Raw genomic sequence first — 18447 nt, 5'->3', positions numbered from 1 at the left:
TCCCACTTTTCGAGTATCTGTTTCTTAGAAGGAAAGGGCACCACTGAAGACACAATCCAAGAGGTTTAGTGCCTCACAATTAGCTTCCTTCCACAGTAGACACAAGCATAAGGCTCATCTCATGGGAAAATTACAGAACAAATGATTTTTTTTCTCTTAGATTTCTGGCAACATCAAGATGTTGAGAATTTTTACTTTTGACTTTTTACTTTCGACGAGAGGTAGAAGGATATGGTCAAAGAGATCTAAGGCATATCACATGTAGTGGCAGGGCAAAATTCTCAGGAGTACCCATTTCACCAATACTCACCCTCCCGTTTTTACCTGTGTAAGAGGTTCTCAGTTTTATTCTTAGGGCTTCCTTGCCAAACCAGTGGAACTTGTACATCCCATCTTATTTCCCATAGGCAGGTCAAGGTCAAGGTATCACAGCCTATGAAATCTAGTTAAAGTGAGTGAAATGAACTGATTCTAACTCAGATTTCTACATCTTGTTCTTTCTCTTAAGATGAACTGCACTGCCTTTAGGTCCTCTGAGTAATAACTTCCAGAGAAATGTAAAAGCTGACCTGTGAAATATGAAACCGTCACTTTCTAGGAAGCGAACTTTCTGCTTAACTTGCTACATTATTCTGCAAGTGTTTTAATACTGTGTGGCCCGCATTACAGAGGAAGCTTTTTAAAAGGGATCTTTCACAATCACAATTCTACGGAACTATCCAGAAAGCCCAAACCATCTCAAGATGTATGTGACTAATCTCTAGGAGAAGGACACAAGTGAAGGAAGTGCTGTATGGTTGGGAGGTTGAAGAAAATTCTCGATTGGGGATTAAATGAAAGCTTAATATTTCTATGCCAGGAACCTCCTGACCTCTTGGCAATCTGGTGAAGCCTCAGCCTCTTTCTCAACGCTCTAAAATTCATAAGATAGAATACGTAGGGATATAAGGAAAACTATTACTTTGACATCTAACTATTAATACAGAGTTTTTAAAAGTTGCAATCTCTATGCTTCTTTATTACGGCACTAAAAACCAAGATTTAACAGTAGAGATAGGAACTACCATAATTTGTAAGTCGTGATGAGCATAAGCAAGAGTGTCTACAATACCTATAATGGGACACAAAAATATCTCTCTGCAACAAAGTTACAAGTTCTCCCAATATTACTATAGCGGTTACCTATGTACATCATTTGGAAGAAATGCTAAATTTCAGTTAGAGTCCGTGAAAACTAAGATGCAGTATTTCTCCCATGCAAACCCCAGAGATCCCAGGACAAGGATACTTAAAAATGTTCTGAAAGGGGCACCTGAGCAGCTCCGTCAGCTGAGCGGCCAACTCTTGATTTCGGCTCAGGTCATGATCCCAAGATGATGGGTTCAAGCCCCACATCAGGCTCTGGGCTGACCATGGAGCCTGCTTAAGATTCTCTCTCTCTTTGCACACATAAAAATGTCCTGAGAGACCACTTCCTCTAGACTATAGCCTTCTTTTAGGAGTTTGTATGAAAGACATGATCTTATGCTGGAGAGGATGTGAAGAAACAGGAACCCTCTTGCACTGTTGGTGGGAATGCAAACTGGTGCATCCACTCTGGAAAACAGTGTGGAGGTTCCTCAGAAAATTAAAAATAGACCTACCCTATGACCCAGCAATAGCACTGCTAGGAATTTACCCAAGGGATACAGGAGTACTGATGCATAGGGGCACTTGTACCCCAATGTTTATAGCAGCACTCTCAACAATAGCCAAATTGTGGAAAGAGCCTAAATGTCCATCAACTGATGAATGGATAAAGAAATTGTGGTTTATATACACAATGGAGTACTACATGGCAATGAGAAAGAACGAAATATGGCCCTTTGTAGCAACGTGGATGGAACTGGAGAGTGTGATGCTAAGTGAAATAAGCCATACAGAGAAAGACAGATACCATATGTTTTCACTCTTATGTGGATCCTGAGAAACTTAACAGGAACCCATGGGGGAGGGGAAGGAAAAAAAAAAAAAAGAGGTTAGAGTGGGAGAGAGCCAAAGCATAAGAGACTGTTAAAAACTGAGAACAAACTGAGGGTTGATGGGGGGTGGGAGGGACGGGAGGGTGGGTGATGGGTATTGAGGAGGGCACCTTTTGGGATGAGCACTGGGTGTTGTATGGAAACCAATTTGACAATAAATTTCATATATTGAAAAAAAAAAAGAAAAAAAAAAGACATGATCTTAATGTTGCCTTCTATGGTCACCCTGCAGAATTCCAACTAACAGTATCTCATTTCCCTTTGTCACTTTTTTTGTCCTCTTAGCATTTGTGTATGTATACATGTATGTATGTGTGATTGTGTATGTACATGTACATGTATATGTATGTGTATATGTATCCTCTACCAGGTGTTAAGTTCTACAAGTGCAGGGTTTTATTTTTGCCTCTATTGTATTCACTATAGGATCCCTAACCCTACAACAGTGTCTGACACACCGCAGATACTCAGTAAACATTTTTGGAAAAAAAGGAAAAAAGAAGGAACAGGCCTACAAAACCAGGCCACACTGTTAACAGTGTGAAGAGTATGAATGAACCCTCCACTTCCAGGGAAAACAACTTATCCTGCAAGCTCACTGTTAGGGAGTTAGGAACACAGTCTTCACTGACTCCTGGTGGTTGCTAAGCAAGCCAGGCAGAGAGTCCAGGCCATTTGTTTCCCAGCCCCTGTCTCTGCACCATGTCACGATGCATCTATTAACGACAACATACGTACCTGGCCATGGTAGAGCTGACATCAGTGAACCGCTACCATCGCCCCAATCCTGACACATCTGATTGACCAGGGAACTTATTTTTGTAGATCAAAGAACACTTATTATTATAATTCTCATCCTTCAGGAAGTATTATTATGCAATTTATGAAATTAGGCAAACTATGAAATCCCCAAGATGCCCCCATATACTTGCTTATTCCAGGCAGTTCCCAACTCAACAAAATGCTAGTATACTGACTTTGAAAAAAAAGCTGATACCATCCGGCTCATCACTGTATCATTATGAAATCTGACCTGTAAGAGTTATATTTCTAAAAGGTTATCTAAATACTTTACCAATACAATTTGACCCAGCCACAGATTCAAAGTGCAATGATGGGAGAGAGCATATTTTACTATCATGGAAACCAAAGGAAATTTGCTTCTAGCACATGGATAGCCGCAAAGTAACTATCTGATTCAATGTGACTCTCACTACTGGTCAGCAAATCTATTGGAAAAGTTGGTTAAGTGGTGAATCATTAAAAAAAAAGATACAGGTATTAATTTATGAATTTTACTTCAGCTTAACATATCCGTATGTACATACATTCATTAATCTTTTGAAGGTGAGATAAAAGCCTTTTTTAAAAAAAAAATGTGAGGGGCGCCTGGGTGGCTCAGTCGGTTGGGCGACCGACTTCGGCTCAGGTCATGATCTCACAGTCTGTGAGTTCGAGCCCTGCATCGGGCTCTGTGCTGACAGCTTGGAGCCTGGAGCCTGTTTCAGATTCTGTGTCTCCCTCTCTCTCTGACCCCCCCCCCCCGCCCCCCGTTCATGCTCTGTCTCTCTATGTCTCAAAAATAAATAAACGTCAAATAAAAAAAATTTTTTTTAATTAAAAAAATAAGTAAATAAATAAAAAATTTTTTAAAATGTGAGTCTAAAGATTGGTTTCATTGTTCTTTCCTGCAAAGAACACACACAACACATCATCCTAATTGCAAGCTTTAGTTTCTTTATAATATAGAAATCAAAGATATTTGTGAAGGAATGCAGAATCCTTCCAGATTTGCATGTTTTTCCCTAACCTTTTACAAATCTCATCCACAGTAAATTATATGATAGCAATCTTTTACAGTAAGTCATTCCAAAGCATTTAAGTTAGTTTTAGAAACACTAAGTTTTTTCTTTTTGAACTCCTACTTACTCACATAATATTAAAATTGTGTAACTAAAGTATTGATGGCATTGGCATAAAGTCATTTGAGAATACAACTGGTATTTGCAAAAACACTTCACTCTGCTGGTGGGAACAGAGATGAATGGACATAGCAGAGGACAGCTGGCCAACCTTGACATTCAGCATTTTGTGAGAGTTGCTGCCAGATGACACAAGGAATGGAGGCTAATTTCACTGGCGAGTCAGTTAAGAGGGGGGTTAGAGAAATGTTTACTGTAGCCCTCTTTTTATAAAGTATACCTTCTTCCCTTACGGGCCATTCTTAAAGTAAGGTCCATGGATCTCCAGGGCCTTAGAGACTCTTTGAGGAAATCCTCAAGTAAAAATTAGTTTCCCGATAATACAAATACGTTATATGCTGACATTTGCACTGATGGTGCCACAGTACTTACAGGTTAAAAACACTGGCACCTTAAGCAAGAGTCCAGCAGAGGTACCAAACTGCTCTAGCAATCCTTGCCTGATTCTGCATACTGTCATGAATTCTAAGCTACACACACAGACACACACATAGGCCAGTTTCACTTAAGAATATTCTTGATAAAGGGGGCACCTGGGTGGCTCAGTCAGTTAAGTGTTTGACTTAGGCTCAGGTCACGATCCCACAGTTTGCAAGTTTGAGCCCCGCTTTGGGCTCTGTGCTGACAGCTTGGAGCCTGCTTGGGATTCTCTGTCTCCCCCTCTCTCTGCCTCTCCCCTGCTTGTGCTCTCTCTCTCTCCCTCAAAAATACATAAATATTAGGGGCGCCTGGGTGGCGCAGTCGGTTAAGCGTCCGACTTCAGCCAGGTCACGATCTCGCGGGATCCGTGAGTTCGAGCCCCACGTCGGGCTCTGGGCTGATGGCTCAGAGCCTGGAGCCTGCTTCCGATTCTGTGTCTCCCTCTCTCTCTGACCCTCTCCCATTCATGCTCTGTCTCTCTCTGTCCCAAAAATAAATAAACGTTGAAAAAAAATTTTTTTTAAATAAATAAATAAATGAATAAACATTTAAAAAAATTTTAAAAAAGAATATCCTTGATAAAGTGTGAAGATTATTAATTTTATCAAATCTCAAATCTTTGAGTATATCTCTTTTCCATATTCTGTGTGATGAAATGAAAACTATGTAAAAAGCACAGTGGACACCAAAGTGCAGTAACTATCACAACGAAAAGAAACTATGCATTAAGAGCTGAAGTAGCTCCTTTTTTTTTTTTCCATGAAACATCATTTTTATGTGAGAAAATGACAAACTGACAAATTGCAATTATTTAGACTTAGGTATTTAAGTGGAAGTTTTCTTGAAGATGAAGAAGCCTGCCGGCTCAAAGAAAATTGAAAGCCTTTGCTGCCAATGACTAAATTGGAGCTTCCAAGAGAAAATAAGAATTTTAGAAAACGTGTATCTACCATGTACTTAAGAGTTTACCAATACATAAAAGTTTTTCTGATGAGGTCAGTAATAACAAATGTGATTTATTTTTATACTGTATAACTAAATACATCAACACTTGGAAGACTGGAATAACTCAGCAAGCAAACATTCAAAATAAAAAAGGCAAGGTATTATAAAACCATGCGCAGATAAAAGATCCCCTGGACGTGCAAAATCTACCAATGGATTAGTCTACTAATTAAAAGATGGGAGTTCATTAACATGGCTTCAGATCCCATACTTTTATGAATCAGAGTCCATTTAAAACCAACTTTTATGCAACTACTACTTGTCAAGTTCTAGTATAGAATCAAAGAATGTCCATAATTTTCTGAAAAGATTCTTAAAAACTCTGTCCTTTTCAAGCACATATTGATATGAAGCGGTTGTGTTTTCTTCATATATAGAAACCAAAACACCACACTGCGACAGACTGAATACAGCAGACATGCAAAATCTGCAAGAATGAGCAACCAAGATCTCTTTCGTGCTAAATGCTTTGTTTTAAAAAAGTATAGTTATTTCTTCCTAAAATTATGTTAATGTTAATACAAAATGGACCGCTCACCCTAAAAGGAAAAAAAATGAACCTTTAAAATGAACGCATACATATTTTAAATATCTTTCAGCCTAAATTTTTAATATAGTAAATATCAATAGGTATAGTCTTCACAAAGCTCTTTGATGTTTTCATTAATTTTTAAGAGTGTAAAAGAGTTCTGACTCTAAAAAGTTTTTAAAAAGCTGCCTAGACCACTTTCAGAGATAAGTTTAAGTGAATTTATGTGAAACAGAAGGATATGAACACAAAAATGAACTATCAATGGCCTAGGTTGGGGGTACGGTGTTGGTGAGGAGAGGAACAGAGGTTATCAAGATGCGCTGCTTCCATGAATCAAGATGGCTACAAAAGGAAGAAAAGTGGCATAAAAATCTTTCCAAAATGCAATAGCTTCATTGATCCAAATTTTTATAATAGTTTTATATGAACAGACTGCCTCCATTATCATAAACGCCTTTTGAACCATCTATTATGCACAGAGTACAGTGGGCATTCTAAGAAGTCATACTTAAAATTGGACAGTTCACTTGATAAAACGAGTAAAAAGAAGCTTAATAATAATATTGGCATCTATTTTTATTTCTATAGATTTATGATCAAATGACTGCATTTACATTTTTGTCTTATAGCTCTACTAGATACATAGTCTTTCAAAATAACCATCTGTGAAAAGATTAACATTTAGTATTACAAGGGTCACAGAATACTTTTATGTTATTTCATTTACACAAATACTGTTAAGGTAAATGCTTGGAATAACAGAAGTTTGGTGTTTAAAATCTAAGAGGGGTCAAAAAATCACTGATATTTATTTAAATGAATCAATAGTATAGAAAAAATAAATACTAGAAACAATGGGACAACTCGTAACTCCCTTTACAATGTTATCATGGTTATTAGTCCTGTTTTCTAGCACATTTTACAGCCTAACAATTTTATGTCATACTTTTCCATATGTAACTATATCTTGAAGGTCATGATTTGATCCATGGTATAGGCAAATTTATACATTTTTATAAGCATGTTTAAATGAAGCTCTACTGCTTGTTTAGCTTTTACAAAAAGCAGAACTCAAAAACAATCCTTTTTCTCATTTTGAGGTAACATTTAGTTTTATTAACCTATAAAATATTTAGTAAATTCATACAGAAGATTCATGTTAAAAAATCTGGCTTAGGGGCTTTCGGGTGGCTCAGTCGGTTAAGCATCCAACTTCGGCTCAGGTCACGATCTCACAGTTCACAAGTTCGAGCCCCATGTCAGGCTCTGTGCTGACCCCTCAGAGCCTGGAGCCTGCTTTAGATTCTTTGCCCCTCCCCCGCTCCTGCTCTGTCTGTCTCTCTCTCTCTCTCTCTCAAAAATAAACACTAAAAAAATTTTCTTTTTATGTTAACATAATCTGGTTTTAGACACTTGATATTTATAGCAATATAAATTTAAGAAAAATGAAAGAAGCTTTAAAATAATTAGGAATTTAAATGTAGAACATAGCAATGAACACTTCAGAAATTATTCCCAAGGGTAAACTTTACAGGCTGGAGCAGTACCAACTTCACTTTTACCAGCTTCATGGCTGTTGTGTCTACTGTATATTAGCCACACCTCTGCCTACTGTGTGCCCTGGGGCACACACCCAAATATGCCAAAATAAGGTCAATTCTACCTTAAGATGTAAATTAGTCTATTCACTCTAAAAGCACCCTGAAGACAGCAATCTGATAGAAAGTCATTCAGTTTTCAATCAATTGCCTTTGTGTGCTTAGAAACAACTTCCAATAAGTTAGGAGAGTCATGTAGTACCACTGTTTTTAAAACATGACTAATGGCAGCTGTGATTCATCTTTTTTCCTTCCATAAGTTAAACATGAAAACTAACTATGAATGTTAAATGTCAGTAATACATTAAATATCGTAAGTTATTCCTATAAAATTTAGCCAAAGGAAGTGGATTTCTAAGCCGTGTGGCCTTGCCTGTGAAGCACATTGGGGCCTCGACAGTGACTTTCCAAGGAGAGCAGAATAAACCTGGAATTTAGAGAGACTTGATGTGGGGGCCTCTGAGTGGGTGGCCAGGTATCCAAGGGGCACATTCAGCTAAATTCTGGCCTGCCTTGGTGTCCATATTCCAAGTGTTTGATCAGGTGCCTAAGAGTGGCATTTGCATCATCAAGCAAAATTCACTATTTATAACTGGGAGGAAACAGAGATGTTGTACTTCATATTAAGCACATGGCATGTGCCAAGCCCTTTATGTACTTTATTTCATCTAATCTTCAAAACTCACATTAGGTATTACATGTCCATTTTATAAGCTGTAAAAGTAGTATTTAGAGACAGGAAAATTACATGCTTAAGATCACACAGTTAAGTTAAATGGTGGAGCCAAGAATGGCATCCAAGATCATCTGAATCTAGAATCATTTTACTTCTTTGTGAGGAAAAGCACAGTGCTTTCAAAGAAAAGTCACCAAGTTTGCAATAAGAACCCGGCCAGAAGAAAGTGCTAGAGTTAACAGACCTACCAAGAGCGAGGCAGAAGGGCACTTAGGCTGAAATACATTACAGGGTTCCAAGTCCTGCCATTTTCATGACACCAAGGCAGATACAAGGCAAGAAATGTGGGGGGAAAAAGGCAGACATTAGAAGAGATACCATGATTCTGTGTCCATATGGTTGCTCAACACCCACCCAAGGAACATGAGATACCAATCATGAAGAATGCCTGAAACAACTCTTTCTCTCTCCACAGACATCCACTGAGCCTGGGGCTCCCAATATTCTACTCCAGGTACGGTTGGTGAAGGGGATAGTGGGCCTGAACTTGCATGCTCAGAACCTTTAGCCCCTTAAGCAGGACAGGGCTACAATAAACAGAAATGGTCAGTGAGCTTCCTTTTTAACATCTACTTTATTCCCTACTTGGTAAAAAGTATTGCTGGAAGGAATATATATACATTAAGAGATCTTCAGGAAAAATATCTTATCACCCCTAAAAAATAAAAGACATTTTCTCCCACTATCTGTATTTCTATATTCATTAAATTACTAGATTCAGTACAGCAAAACATTACCACTTAATTTCATTTTAAGGATGAGAATTCAGTATCCCAAATTTTAAAATCTAAAATACAAAAATTTAGTTTAGGTTGGCTTCACTCAAGCAGAATATTGAGGAATCACTTATGTGAAAGCAGAAATTAAAGAGAATATTCTTTTTTACTTAAAAAAATATTCTAAATAATGTGTAGAGAAAATTAATTAATTTGAATGTCAAAATATACCAAGCTAAATGAATAGTGTTGTTAAATGGGAAAAGGCACTGCTATGCCATTATTCCAATGTTTAGTTCACTGACACAAGTCTTAACCAAACATCCAAGTGTGCCATCCAAGCATAATCTATTTAAATAGAATCAAGTAGCTTTTATGATTGTAATCCCTTTTAGCTGACCAGTGGGCTAGTGTCCAGCCTGGGCTAGTGTCCAGCCTGAAAAGATAAGGCGGAGAAACATGATAGGCAAGATGATTCGAATTTGATAACAAGACCTCTGTTTCATTGGAATGGCAGAGCTCAAAGGACCCTAGTCCTTACCTATCAAATTCTAATGAGAAACTATCAAAGAACCCATTATAATGGAAAAACTGTGAAACCTACAAAGAATAGGAGAGAATAACACAGACTTGCCTATATTGTTCACAAAGTTTATTCGAATGATTTTTGCACATTTAAAAAAGTATCTTGGTATTTTATAAGTAGAAACACACTTACATGTTACACACATACACATTTATACGTTAACAATGTAAAATACGTTTCAAAGGGTTCAGCAGGACAGCTTATTGCGTCATTGCTTCAGTCAATGACTATGCAAGCATACAACGATCATGTAAGAAACAATGCCTTAAAATCGTCAACTTGATTACAAAAATTAAGCATGCAAGAATAGCCAAGGAGGTCAATTAAAAGAACAATGATGGAGGGTAACTAGCTCAGCAGAGAAGAAAACATGCTCTAAAGCTTCACTAATCAAAACAGAGTGGTACTGACATATGAACAGAAAGACACACAAATGAAGCAAAACAGAAATGTGGAAATTTGGCACATGATAAAGGTGGCATCAAAAATCAACAGGAAAAAGAAGTATCTTTAAACAAGTTTCTTGGAACAACTGGACAGTCATTTGAAAAAAGATAAAACTGAATCCAAACCTCATGGAATACAGCAAAATAAACTCTAAATAAATTAGGCCTCTAAATGTAAAACATGAAATCACAGTACTCTTAGAAGAAAAAATGGATGAATTCCTTTGTGACCTAAGGAAGGAAAACCTTTCCAACCATGACTCAAAAACAGAAAGCACAGAAAAATAAAGTGATCGTTTTGGCCATATAGAACTTTAAAAAGAACTTTTGCATAGGGGAAAAAAATACCACAAGCAAAGTCAAACACAAATAAGAAATTGGGAAAAAATACCTGCATCATATATCTTGAATACAACTACACTTATCCAAACATACAAAAGACTCTTAAAATAAAAAAAAAAAAATCATAATGTCATTAGAAAAATGAACAGAAGACAAGACAGTTAACAAAAAAGAAAGGCAAATATATGTGCCCTCCCAAATTCTCATCTCACAATAAAAGAAATGTAAATTAAATCAACAATAAGGTAACATCCAGATTAGTAAAATATCAAACTATGACAAACACTCTAGTAAAAGCTGTAGAGAAATGAGGTCACTGTCAAAATGCTGTTAGAGGTGCAAAATAGTACAAATCCTATAGGGTAGAGTTTAGCAATAATTTAACAACATTATATAAACATTTTATCTTTTGACCTACTTCTATTACTTACAGAAATACAGCTCCACAAAGACAAAAGCACATATGTATAAGGTTGTTTTCTCAAGGATTGTATGTAATAGGATTCTGATATGGCACATTGTGAACTATGTAAATGTTTCAAATATTTCAAATTAAATATATGTCAAATAAATACTAAAGTGAAATGAATGTTTGGGATTTGATTCAAAACGAAATGAACAAACAGGGCAATATGTTCCCCAAAAGAATGAGGTAAATCTCTAGGAAGCAATCTTAATGAAATACAGATGAATGCTTGCCTGATAGAGAGTTTAAAATAATAGTCATAAAGATGTTTACCAAAGTCAGGAGGGCAATGTATGAAATAAGTAAGCATTTCAACAAAAAGAAAATATTAAAAGTACCAAATGGAAATCACAGGGCTGAAAAATATAACAATGAAACCGAAAAATTTGATAGAAGGATTCATCAGCAGACTAGCTCAAGCGGAAAAAAGGAACAGTAAACGTAGAGACAGGGAAGTGGAATTCAACCAGCCAGAGAAGAAAAAAAAGAAAAAAGGAAAGATAGCTTAAGGGACTTAAAGGACACTATGAAGAGGACCAATAGAAACATTATAGGGGTATCAGAAAGAAAAAAGGGAGAAAGGGACAGAAGTTTATTCAAAGAAATAATGGCTAAATTGGGGGAGAAATGAACAGACATCCAGATACAGATAGCTCAAAGGGTTAAAAAAAGATGAATCTAAAGAGACCCACAAGATACATTTAAATTGTCAAAAATAAAAGATAAAGAAAGAATCATAAAGTAGCAATAGAAAAGTAAGTCGTTAACATACTTAGGAACCCCCCTAAGACTATGAGCAGATTTATCTGCAGAAACCTTTCAGGTCAGAAGGGAGTGGGATGACATATTCAAAATGTTTTAATAATAATACTAACAACAACAACAACAACAACAACAACAACAAAGACCCTGCCAATCAAAAAATACTCTACCCATCAAAGTCATCTTTCAGAAATGAAGAAGAGATAAAGCTAACCAAAACAAAAGCTGAAGGAGCTCATCACCACTAACCAGCCTTACAGGAAGTATTAAAGGGAATTCTTCAAGTTGAAACGAAAGGATGCTAATTACTAACATGAAGACATAGGAAAGTATAAAACTCACAGGTAAAAATAAATATATACCCAAATTCAGAATACTCTAATGTTGTAATGGTTGTGAGTAAATCACTTAGAACTTTAGTATAAATTTTAAAAGAACACAAAAAATAATTATATAATAATTTTTTAATAGATGCACAATATTTTTTTTATAAAAAAATTTTTTTTCAACGTTTATTTATTTTTGGGACAGAGAGAGACAGAGCATGAATGGGGGAGGGGCAGAGAAAGATGGAGACACAGAATCGGAAACAGGCTCCAGCCTCTGAGCCATCAGCCCAGAGCCCGACGCGGGGCTTGAACTCACGGACCGCGAGATCGTGACCTGGCTGAAGTCGGACACTTAACCGACTGCGCCACCCAGGCGCCCCATAGATGCACAATATTTAAAAATGTAAATGGGGGTAAAGAAATGTAAATTTTGACATCGAAAACATAAAATGTGGTGGGGAAGAGTGTAAAAATGTAGAGCTTTTGTATGTGTTAAAAGTAAAGTTATCGGGGTGCCTGGGTGGCTCAATTAGTTAAGTGTCCTGACTTCAGCTCAGGTCATAATCTCACTGTTTCAAGTTTGAGCCCGCGCATCAGGCTCTGTGCTGTTGCCTCAAATGGTCACAAGAGACAAAGAAGGTCGATACATAATGATAAAGGAGTCAATTCACCAAGATGATATAACATTTATAAGTATGCACCTAACGTAGAAACACCTAAATGTATAAAGCAAATATTAACAGATCATTAGCAATACAGTAATCAGCAATGAACAGCAAATACAGTAATAGTAGGAAATTTCAATACCCCACTTTCAACAATGAATAGATCATCCAGACAAAAAAAAATCAGGAAGGAAAATTGTACTTAAACTACACATTAGACCAGATGACTCCACATAGGCATCTAGAAAACATTCCATCCAACAGTAACAGAATACACAGTCTTCTCAAGCCCATGTGGAACATTCTCCAGCATAGATCATATGTTAGGTCACAAAACAACTCTTAATAAATTTAAGAAAATTGAAATCATAGTAAGCATCTTTTCTTTTTTCAAATGTTTATTTTTGAAAGAGAGAGAGACAGAGTGTGCATGGGGGAGGGGTGGAGAGAGAGGGAGACACAGAATCTGAAGCAGGCTCCAGGCTCTGAGCTGTCAGCACAGAGCCCGACTCAGGGCTCGAACTCATGGACCACGAGATCATGACCTGAGCCCAAGTCAGATGCTTAAATGACTGAGCCACCCAGGAGCTGGACCAGTAAGCATCTTTTCCAACCACAATGGTATAAAACTGGAAATCAATTATAGATGGAAATTAAACAACATGCTCCTAAGTAACCAGCGAGTTAAAGATGAAAACAAAAGGAAAATAAAAAAACACCTTGAGACAAATGAAAATGGAAACACAACATACCAAAACATATTGGATACAGCAAAAACTGTTCTAAGAGGGAAGTTCACAGAGGTGCCTAGGTGGCTCAGTTGGTTAAGTGGCCAACTCTTTATTTTGGCTCAGGTCATGATCTCCTGGTTCATGAGTTTGAGCCCCACATCAGGCTCTACGCTGACAGTTGTGGGCCTGCTTGGGATTCCCTCTCTCCCTCTCTCTCTGTTCCTCCCCCACTTATGCTCTCTCTTAAAATAAATAAACTTAAAACATTTTTTAAATAAAAATATAAGAGGGAAGTTCACAGCGATAAAAGCCTACACTAAGAAAAAAGAAAGCTCCCCAATAAACAAGCTAACTTTACATCTCAAGGAATTAGAAAAAGAACAAATTAAGTCCAAAATTAATGGACGGATGGAAATAATGAAGATGAGGCAGGAATAAATAAAACAGAATAAAAAGACCATAGAAAAGATCAATGAAACTAAGAGCCGTTTTTTTTTTAAAAAAGATAAACAATATTGTCCAACCTTTAGACTAATAAAAAGCAAGGAAGACTCAAAATCAGAAATGATAGATGTTACAACTGATGACACAAAAATACCAAGGCTCATAAGAAATTACTATGAACAGGGTGCCTGGGTGGCTCAGTCGGTTAAACGTCAGACTTTGGAACTGGTCACGATCTCAGGGGTTCATGAGTTTGAGTCCCGCATTGGGCTCTGTGCTATACTGACAACTCTAAGCCTGGAGCCTATTCCAGATTCTGTGTACATGTGTCTCTCTGTCTCTCTCTGCCCCTCCCCCACCTTTGTCTCTCAAAAATAAACATTAAAGAATTTTTTTTAAAGAAATCACTATGAACTATTATACACCAACAAATTAGATAACCTAAAGGAATAGACAAATTCCTAGAAATACACAACCTACCAAGACTGAACCATGAAGAAACAGAAAATCTGAACAGACCAACTACTAGCAAGGAGATTTAATCAGTAATCAAAAAGCTCTCAGCAAAGAAAAGTCCAGGACTAGATAGTTTCACTGATGAATGCTTCCAAACATTTAAAGAATTGAAACCAATTCTGTTCCAACTCTTTCAAAAAAATAAAAGAGAATGGAATACTTCCAAACTCATTTTATGAGGTCAGCATTAGCCTGATACCAAGGGAAGACAAAAACATTGTAAAAAAAAGAAAATTATAGGCCAATATCCCTGATGAACATATATTCAAAAATCCTCAACAAAATATTGGCAAATTGAATTCAATGGCACATTAAAAAGATCATCACCATGACCAAGTAGGATTTATTTTAGGGATGTAGGATGGCTCAATATGTAAAAATCAATAAATGTGATACACCACATTTACTAAAATGAAGGTAAAAATCATATGATCACTTCAACAGATGAAGAAAAAGCATTTGACTAAACTCAGTATCTTTTTATCATAAAAGTTCAACAAACTGGGTATAAAAGGAACATACCTAAACATAATAAGAGCCATATATGACAAGCCCACAGCTAACATTACACTCAACAGGGAAAAGTTAGAAGCTTTTCCTCTAAGATCAGGTACAAAACAATGATGCCGATTCTCACCATTTTTATTCAATGTAATGTCAGAAGTACTAGCCAGAGCAGGGGTGCCTGGGTGGCTCAGTCAGTTAAGCGTCCAACTTCGGCTCAGGTCATGATCTGAGTTGGTGAGTTGGAGCCCCACACTGGGCTCTGTGCTGACTGCTCAGAGCCTAAAGACAGCTTTGGATCTGTGTTTCCCTCTCTCAGCCCCTTACCCACTCACACTTTGTGTGTGTGTCTTTCTCTCTCAAAAATAAACAAACATTAAAAAAAATTAAAAAAAAAAGAAGTACTAACCAGAGCAATTAGGCAAACAAAAAAAAAAAAAAGAAAAAGAAAAAGAAAAAAAGAAAGAGTATCCAAATCAGAAGGAAGTAAAGCTTCCTCTATTTAAAGATGACATGATATTATACAAAGGACACTTTATAGGTATCTTTTAGGGATACTTAAAGATTCCACCAAAAAAAGCCCAAAAAACAAACAAAAAAAAAAAAAACAAAAAACAAAACTACCAAACAAATCTGTTAGAATAAGTGAATTCAATAAAGTTGCAAGATACAAAATCAATTTATAAAAATCAGCTGTGTTTCTGTACACTAACAACTATCAGAAAGAGAAATTAAGAAAAACATCTCATTTATAATAGCATCAAAAAATACTTCGGAATAAATTTAATCAGGTAAGTGATCTCAACACTGAAAATTATAAAACATTGATGAAAGAAATTAAAGAACATACAAATACATGGAGAACTATCCCATGCTCATGAATTGAAATAACTAATCTTGTTTAAAATGTCCATACTATCCAAAACCACTCATAAGTTCAATGCAATCCCCATCAAAATTCCAAAGGCATTTTTCACAGAAATAGAAAAAAAAATCCTAAAATTCATAGGAAACCACAAAAGACTGAATAGACTAAGCAGTCTTGAGAAAGAACAACAAAGCTGGAGGCATCATCACACTTCCTGATTTCAAATAGTATTACAAAGTCACAGTAATCAGACAGTATTGTCCTGGCATAAAAACAGACATATAGACCAATGGAGAATAGAGAGCCCAGAAATAAACCCATGCGTATACAGCAAATTAGTTTCTGACAGAAGAGACAAGAATATACAATAGGGAAAGAATAGTGTCTTCAATGGATGGTGTTGAGAAAACTGGATAGCTTCACGCAAAGGAACTATACTGAATCTCTATCTTACACTGTACACAAAAATCAACTCAAAATGGATCAAACTTGAACATAAGAACTAACACCATAAAACTACTAGGAAAAAAACAGCAAAAATGCTCTCTGATACTGGTCTTAGGAAGGCTATTTTGGATTTGACACCAAAAGTACAAGCACATAGGACATCAAAACTAAACGCTTCAGAAAAAAAAAAATATAGCAAAGGAAACCATCAGCAAAATGAAAAGGCAACCCATGGGATTCAAGAAAATATTTGCAAAATACTTATCTGATAATGGGTTAATATCCAAGATATATAAGGAACTCACACAACTTAAAAAAATAATAATAATAACCCAATTAATAAATGGGCAGAGGAACTGAACAGACATTCTCCCAAACAATGTATAAAAGCAGGCAACATGTAAATGAAAAGGTACTCAAATCATTAATCACCAGGAAAATGCAAACCAAAACCACCACGAGACATCACCTTACACCTATTACAATGGCTGTTATCAAAAAGACAAGAGAAAAACGCTGGTGAGGATGTGGAGAAAAGGGAATTTTCCTACACTGCTGGTGGGAATGTAAACTGGTACAGACACATGGAAAATGGAATAGAGTTTCCTCAAAAAATTAAAAACAGAAATACCTATGATCTACCAATCCCACTTCTGGGTAAATACGCGAAGGAAACTAAATCAATATCTTGAAGAGATATCTGTACTCCCACGTTTATTGCAGCATTATTCACAATACCCAAGGTATGGAAGCAACCCATGTCCATCAGCAGAGGAATGGATACAAACAATTTGACACACACACACACACACACACACACACACACACACAAGAATATTATTCAGCCATAAAAAGAAATTTATCATCTGTGACAAGATGGATGAGCCTGGAGGACATTAAGTGAAATAATTCACACAGAGAAAGACAAATACTACATAGTATAACTTCTATGTAAAATCTTAAAAAAAAAAAAAAAGTCAAACTCACAGGAACAGGGTAGAATGATGGTTGCCAGGGTCTAGGGAGCAGGCGAAACAAGGAGAGGCTAATAAACAGGTACAAATTTTCAGCTATAATATGAATAAGGTCTGAGGAGCTAAAGTGTAACATAGTGACTATGGTTGACACAACTGTATTGCATAATTGAAATTTGCTAAGAGCTTAGAACTCAAGTGTTCTCATTTTATTTTATTTTATTAATTTTTTTTTCAACGTTTATTTATTTTTGGGACAGAGAGAGACAGAGCATGAACGGGGGAGGGGCAGAGAGAGAGGGAGACACAGAATCGGAAACAGGCTCCAGGCTCTGAGCCCATCAGCCCAGAGCCTGACGCGGGGCTCGAACTCACGGGCCGCGAGATCGTGACCTGGCTGAAGTCGGACGCCTAACCGACTGCGCCACCCAGGCGCCCCTGAAATAAAGAATTTTAACATAAAAGGTGACAGAATTTGTTACCAGCAAACTTGTGCTAAATGAAATGGTAAAAGATTTCCTTCAGGCTGATGGAAATGATAAATGAAAACCAGACTCTATTCAGAGGAATCAAGAATACCAAAAAGGATAACCATGGGGGCAAATATAAAAAGACATTTTTCTCTAATATTTATATTTATATATGTGTATGGATATTCATTCATTCTAAACTTTTAAGAAAGATGAGTGTCTCTTTGAAGAGAATATAAGTAACAATGTAATGTGAAGTCTGCAACAAATGTAGAAGCATAATATATTATAGGAGCAAAAAGGGGAGGGGAAGTAAATAGAATTATACTGCTGTAAGGTTTCTACATTTTTTTCTGATGTATAATTTGTATCTTGTAAATAATGTAATTCATAGCAAGCACTAGGGTAACTCAAAGTAGTATAGCTAAAAGCCAAAAGAAACAATAGAATGAAATACTAAAAAATGCCTTATATAAAAGAGGACAGGAGAGGAAAAACAGAGGAACAAAAACAGAAGGGATAAATAGAAAACAAATACCAAGTTAGTACACTTGAACCCAATCATCAATGATTACAGTATATGTAAACAGACAAATCCACCATGTAAAAAGATTGCCAGGCTGTATTTTAAAAAAAGCAAAATGGAAACGTACAGATACAACAAACAGATTTTAAGCAAAGGAAAGATAAACACTGAGAAAAAATGTGGGAATGGTTATATTAATGTCAATGTAGGCTTTGAGATAAGGAATATGACCAGAAATTAAAAAAAAATGTTTTATAATGAAAATGTGTTGATTCCCATGAAAATATAACAATCCCACATGTTTATGCACCCTATGAATTGGCCTTCAGAAATATATAAAGCAAAAACTGGAAAAACTAAA

General features: G+C 36.4%; 1 protein-coding gene across 2 annotated transcripts in view; it reads right to left on the bottom strand.

Annotated features, from left to right (window-relative positions):
* The window catches only part of DSE (dermatan sulfate epimerase), an 81785-nt gene that overhangs the window by 12633 nt on the left and 50705 nt on the right, over window positions 1-18447 (bottom strand). The gene's annotated exons all lie outside the window — the stretch shown is intronic.

Source organism: Prionailurus bengalensis, chromosome B2 (genome assembly GCF_016509475.1).
Source record: "Prionailurus bengalensis isolate Pbe53 chromosome B2, Fcat_Pben_1.1_paternal_pri, whole genome shotgun sequence".
Lineage (NCBI taxonomy): Eukaryota > Metazoa > Chordata > Mammalia > Carnivora > Felidae > Prionailurus > Prionailurus bengalensis.
This window is presented reverse-complemented; position numbering and strand designations above follow the sequence as displayed.